The sequence below is a fragment of the Centrocercus urophasianus genome, unplaced genomic scaffold (genome assembly GCF_019232065.1).
Source record: "Centrocercus urophasianus isolate 14NV4802_14NV808 unplaced genomic scaffold, USGS_Curo_1.0 seq_19, whole genome shotgun sequence".
Classification (NCBI taxonomy): domain Eukaryota; kingdom Metazoa; phylum Chordata; class Aves; order Galliformes; family Phasianidae; genus Centrocercus; species Centrocercus urophasianus.
In genome coordinates, this window is record NW_024884744.1 from 7,702,038 (window position 1) to 7,708,037 (window position 6,000).

Here is a 6,000-nt window from a genome sequence, read left to right on the forward strand (position 1 = left end):
CGGCCCCCGGGGGTCGCGAGGGCAGTGGAGCCTCGGACTACTTTTTCCTCCCCTCGGAGCGCGGAAGGATATTGCACCAGTGGCGGCGTGATGGCAACTCGCTCCTTCCTCTCGCCCCCCCTCCCGCTCCGCACGGGGTTTCCTACCCTGGCCCTGCTGAAACGCGGGGGAGGGGAGCGCGGGGAGCCGCGCTGAGGGGTCGGTGCGCGACATGGCTGCGTCGTGCACGCAGAGTGCGTCGGTTGTTTTTGATGCTTTCCGTGTGCAGTCCGGGGATGGCAGGGCAGAGCAGCTCCCTCGGGTATCGCGGGGCTCGCCCCCCGCTCCCCACACGCAGAAGTGCTGGCGCCGTGCAGGACGGCTTCCCCGTGTCAGCTCGCGGCGAAGGCGGGAGGGGCCGGCAGAGAGCAGAGGAAAGGAAAGGAAAGAGCGGCAGCGGGAGCCGCCCGGCCTGCTTTATGCGGGGGAAACGGCGCCCTGAGGTGCAAGGGATGCTGCCGCTTGCTTTCACGTTTTGGAAGAACGTGTTAGTGGTTTTAATGCATCCCTTGGGTTCCACAGTATTGTGTTCATCGATGTTTCTTACAGGCAAATAATGCAAGTTGTAAGCCATCGTTGGTGCCCTCTTTAATTGGCGTTCGTGAGTCACCTCTGAAACTTGTTTCCATAGTGATTCTATAGGAACAAGTGCAGTGCTTGGAAAACACGACCCTTTGCTTGTCAGCAATGCTGAGAATTGTGCAGAATTGTCTAGAATATCTGCGAGGAGAGGCCGAACGTACCATACTGTGGTGGCATCTGCTGGGGAAACACCTCCAGAAGTAACAGCACGTGCCGATGTCCGGGCTGAATCGGACAACCTCTGCTGACCTGCCCTGCTGCTCCCATGCCTGCCCCCGTGGGCTGGGAGGGCTGTGCTTCTGCTTGGGGCTGCCGTTCACAGCAGTGCCTCAGCACCCTCCTGAACCACGGCCGTGCACCTCTGATATTTTGTATTCCACTTTAGTTTATTTGCAAGAATGTGTGGAAAAGCTTTTTAGGATGTTTAGGAACATCGGCCAGCGTTTTCCAGTCTTTGAAGGCCCTTTAAAAAACTTATAAGCTGCTATCTGGGAAGCAGGTACAGGATTGAAAGGTCAGACTTGGCCACTGACAATGTCTGGGACTTGCTGCATCCTCCGGCTTTGAAGCTTTCTAAGCTTCGTGCAGCCGTCTCCACTGAAAGTCTGCTCAAGGCCCGTGTTTGTGTTATCATTGGGCTGAAGTGATACCAAAAAGATATTCAATAATAGCTTTGTCTGTGCTGCTGTCGTTAGGATCCACAGCCGCACTTTATGTGCACGCTATGCGCTTGGGTAGATGTCTCCCCGAAAGACAATCTTGGTGAATCATGAGATCTTTGGTGGGAATGAACAGAACGACGCATTTATTAATACGGGGTAACAGATGGACCAGCTAGTTTAGCAGCTGGGTTTCCAGTCATTACTCATGCAGATCAAAGAGAAGAATGATATATCTAAAGAAAGAAGTAGGAGTTGACGCCTCCTGAAGCTGAGCTCCAGTTGAGCAATCCTTTGGAAATTTCAGAAAGCTCCTTTTAGAAATCTCCTGCCATGACTTGAACATACCATGAAGCTGTCACGGACTTCTTGGAAATCCTGGAAGACCCTGAAATCTCTTTCTGCACTTGTGCACAAGCAGTTCCAGCCTTGTGCTGCAGTTGATATCGTGCATTAAATAATTCCCACAGCTAGCAGGGCAGAGAAACATCGTACACAGTTTATTCAAGGTAGGTCGTGCTGAGGATCAAAATGACTTATTAGGGTGTTGTTAGCAAGAGGTAATGTTTTTCAATTCGTCGTTCCCAAAGGATCCTGCCTAAACAAAAGCATGCTTCCTTGGATGTAGGAGTGGATAGCAAAGATTCTGGAAGGTCTCCAGGGGAGAGAAAAGGTCTGAGTTGCAGGAGCCCCATGCCTGTTATTTAACAGGTCCCAGGGTTTCATTAATGCTGACTTATCTTGTCATTCCACTGAAACTGCAATCTAGACAAATTAAAGAATAGTAGTTTATAAGGTGCAGTACTGTTAATGCACTGAGGCTTGTTTTGTATTCTCTTGTATTTTGGTATAATTTGACATCCACAGAATGATGATTTTAGGTTGGATTTGTCATCCTTTTTAAAAGTTATTTCACAACTTGGGTGTTTTTTTTTTTTCCCACACATATTTGTGCTCCCTGTAGCTGCAATCAGGCTTTAGTTATGAAGTCTCCATGATGCCATCTCAAGTGAAGTGGAAGAACTTCCAGACGTGGCATTTTCTCTCTCAGTTGAAGATCTGTCTCAGTGAGTCGTTGTGCTTTAGGCCGATGAGGAACATTGCCCAAAATGCTTAAATGAATGAGGAGCCGAGCGCTGTGCAAAGCCAATGGGATTTGGGCCGCTTTATTTCATTTCTTTGTCCCCTGTGCTCCGTGTGTTCTGGACGTTCAGACTTCGTGCCGAGGCCGTAGGGTGGATGGGGCCTTTTGCTGAGCAGCTGACTCACTTGTGTGCAATGTAGGCAGCGTGGTTTGTGGCTGTGCTCCCTCTCTGCTCCGAGAGCAGGTCTGCAGCACTCCTTCACCTCTGTACGGTTGTGTCTCTTAGCCTGAGTCCTCTCATTGCCCGTAATATAACGGATATTCCCAAGGCAAGTACTCGAAGCAGAAGAATATCTTTACTTCTGTCATTTTTTTTAATCATTAACTCCTCTGTGTATTGTGGAGCTCCATGGTCATGCTTTCAGGTCTTGAATGCTCTCCTTGCAGAATGATTGCATTATTTCTGACAGTTGTAGAGGTTTGGAACCGCGCCCTGGACACGCCTGCAGCTGAGCTCTGTTCTCTGGTATCTGAAAGACTTTCAGTGTGACCACAGCCCTGTCATTCTAGCATTAAATCGAATAGGTGATACCAATTAGAAGCTTTCCATTGACTTCTGTTGGGATGAGAAGTTTGCACTTCAGTATTTTTCCTTTGTAAAGTGGGGAAGCAGTACTTTCCTCAGAGGTTACGTGTGGGCTGGTGTTTGAAAAATGTGGAGATATGTAATGGGAAGAGGCTTAGAAAGCATTTGATAGGAGTTGCCTGCATGCTTTCAGGATAGAGTTTGTTCTTTCTGTTGCAAAAGCAAAGAAAGAGCGATTAAGCAGGTGGCAGCTGCTGATAACATCCGGGCAGTCCTGGGTTACATTTGTTTTTTAAGTTAATTAGAAGGCTTCTGCACTGCTCTGAGTAGCATGTCATGTATTTCCCTGAGAAAGTCTTCAAATAATGTTTTTTTTTTCCATTGCTGAGAAAAAAGTAATTTAATTGTATAAAGAAAGCACTTTTCCCTTTGACATTGGCAAGTCATCTAGGTAAGTTATTTGTTCTCGTGGTTGTTCAATCTGGAATCCCCTGAAGATGCCTGAGATTTTTAGTCACTGAGCTGATTTCACTTCAGTTTTGAAAGAGCCGTACTGGCTGAGCTGCAGCTGTATTGAATTTGAAGTACCTCTCCTCATTGATTAAACAAACCTCCAAGAAGCAGAGTGGTGTTTCTGTCCTTTCAAGGAGGACCCAAAGCCTGTGAGCTGCGCCAAGGCAGGAGCCCCGCAGTGCCTCAGCAGCTCTTGGATTGAGCAGGGCTGTATCCACAGCATCACAGTATGTAGTAAAACAAAAAGCCTTAAGAGAGCCAGCCCTGTGTGTGCACTGAAGTCTCCATCTCCTCTAGCTGAGCGTCTTAACCTGTAAAACGGAGTGTTTTGCGTTTAAAGAGCTTGTTCCAACATGTAAATGTTAGCAGTAAAGATGGTTGTTAATAAAATGAGCTGTGTCGGTAGAGGTATTGCCTTGAGGTAAACCTTGGCTTCTAGAAACTGAAAGTTTTCCACAGAGCTTTAATTTTTGTAAGAAATTGGCATCTGTTTCTGTCTGGAGGAAAGCACAGCTCAGATTCCCCCAGTTCTGGTTCTGTCAGCAGTGCTGGCTTAATAGGAGAATGCAGATAAGTACTTTCAGCCTTGTGCCCTCGTTTCATCTGCCTGGAAAATTATAATCTCCTATTTTAGAAGTGTCCCTTAGACTGTAAACTGTTGAGGGACTGATTGCTTTCTGTGCTCTGCTTCCGTCTGCTTCTGGTCATTCTGGGAGGGGAGCTGAGGTTTCACCTGGGTTTTAAAGAAAAAAGTAGTGGAGGTAAACATTGAGGTGTGTTTAATCACTTTTGTTTTGTTAATCCTTGTGAGATTTTTGTTTTGTATGAAAAAATGTAAATATTAGGAGGCTTTCCTCCCTCCCAGCATTCCAGATGCTGTTGCCAGGACTGGGTCTGAAATGTGTGCCTTGAAGCTGCTGAGGAGCTCACTTGTAAGCCTTCTCCTCTTTTGTTTGTGGTTTCTTTTTAGGGTTGCAGAGCACCTGTAGGCCAGCCCTCAGCTCCCATGGTTTGTGCTGTAGCCCACCTCAGAATGCTATTCTGTTTTGTATGCTGAGTGAATGCTACTGGCAGAAATGAACGTGTAAGGTGCAAGACAGTGAAAAACTTGTTCTTTTATTTTCAGGTGGTGCAGAACAGAACAGCTGCCCAGGCTCTGCCAGGATGCAGTGATGCAAGCATGGCCAGCACACAGGTAATCACATTATTTTGGCTTGGAACTGCTGCAGCACTGCTTGTGCTAACCCGGGGCTTCATGACACTGCTGTCAGCAGTGACCAGAAATCTTTGTTCTTTACACAGCAGGAAACAGAAATGACAGTTCATGTTGAATTACAGAAATATATTGATTTATTTCATGCAGATCTGGGAAGTACTGAGATGATAATTTACTGGCTTTTTTTTTCAATAAATGGAGCAAATGCATGTTCTGCTGTTGAAAGTCATTTTGTCCTGTGCAAGGTACTGCAATAGCAAGACTATGAGCTCTTGTATAACACGATTCCTTTTGTTTTAGCAGGAATTTAACAAAGCACTGGTTTGGTTTATTTGTCAGTAATGAGTAAAGACTCAGTTACAAACTATTTACAGCTTTCTGGATTTATGTGGATGTGATGTTTTGTGCATCTTGAGCTCAGAGTTTTTCCATTCTCACATTTCTGTATGAAAAAGCTGAGAATCAGGGATTTTACATAGCTTCAATTCATTACACGAAAGGAGTTCTCTAGTTTCCTTTACTGTTGTACATTTGCATTGCTAACATTCATCTTCTGGACATGGAAGCTTCCACCTTTGGGAGCACATTTTTTCCTGAAATCGCATCAGAACTGCGTTTGTTAATTCTCACTGCATTGGAATTGTCTTTGCTAATTTACTGGGCTAACGAACTGCATGGCTTTCTGCAGAAGGAAAGAGAGAGAAGCGCGAACTGTAAAGAACTGCTGCCTCAGAGCTGCTGTTGCCATAGAGCTTCTAATGAGGAAAAAAACTGCAGCAAGGATTTCTGCTGCTGCTGAAGGTAAGATGAGGGCACGCAAAGGCTGTAAGAGGGGGTGGGGAGGCAGAGGGAGGGAGAAGAGGAAGAAAGTCTGCGTCCTTGCTGCCTAAAAAAGGAAATTCAGTTTCAGTGTACACGAGCAGAATTGCTGGTGCAGAAGAACAAAGCTATCTCGGTTGTTTAGGGTAGCAGGAGTGATGAGCAAGCAATCGCATTCCCATGCTTTCGGGAGGAAATGCTGCAAAGAAGGGAGGAGAAGCAGAGCTGTCGTTTAGAAAATACTGCTGCTTCCAGATACCTGCTTCTTGGCACTGTGCTGGCGTTAGCATTGGTCCCCAGGGCAAAGACAACTGTGAAAAAATCAGACAGATAAGCAGGAAGTAAAATTAGTGCTGAAAATGTTCAGCATACGCTTACAAATTCTGTGGGTCCGTATTAAAATGTGTTACATTCAGCAGTGCAGTGCTGTGAAGCCTTTCAAACTGCAATTGTGGTTGTTTTTTTACAGTGAAGTTGTTATGATAAATGAATCCTTTATCAA